Raw genomic sequence first — 424 nt, forward strand, 5'->3', positions numbered from 1 at the left:
CGCCCCAACAAGGCAGAGCCTCCCAAGAATGGTACAAACTCATTCGCGTTCTCCTCCATGGAAAGCTTTAGCAAAAGGCAAAAGCATTATAAGTAATGAAGAGGAACCCGAGTCCAAGACGCTTCCGACCAGCCATACATATTTGTGTGTATTAAAGATCACATTTTATTACATTTTGTTTTTCTGTACTTTATTACATTTTATTGTGATTTTTAATTGTATTGTTTATTTTCCATATATATGTATGTATATATATATGCATGTCCAATTGCTTTTAAAATACAAATGCACTGAATTGAGAGTGAGAGAGAGAGAGAGAAGTGCTAGGGCACATCTGTAACATAAACTAGGGAACATTCGTCACATGCTTAGGGAACATTCATAACATACAGGGAACATTTGTAAAACGAATTAGGGAATCTTT

The 424-nt window shown here is 35.6% G+C and overlaps 1 non-coding gene across 1 annotated transcript; it reads right to left on the bottom strand.

The window, feature by feature from the left end:
• On the bottom strand, nt 1–115 carry LOC136751930 (U5 spliceosomal RNA). Its single transcript, XR_010817117.1, has one exon. It is a non-coding gene; the product is annotated as a U5 spliceosomal RNA (small nuclear RNA).
• Between the last annotated feature and the right edge of the window lie 309 nt (nt 116–424).

Source organism: Amia ocellicauda, chromosome 6, assembly GCF_036373705.1.
Source record: "Amia ocellicauda isolate fAmiCal2 chromosome 6, fAmiCal2.hap1, whole genome shotgun sequence".
In the NCBI taxonomy this organism is placed as follows: Eukaryota; Metazoa; Chordata; class Actinopteri; order Amiiformes; family Amiidae; genus Amia; species Amia ocellicauda.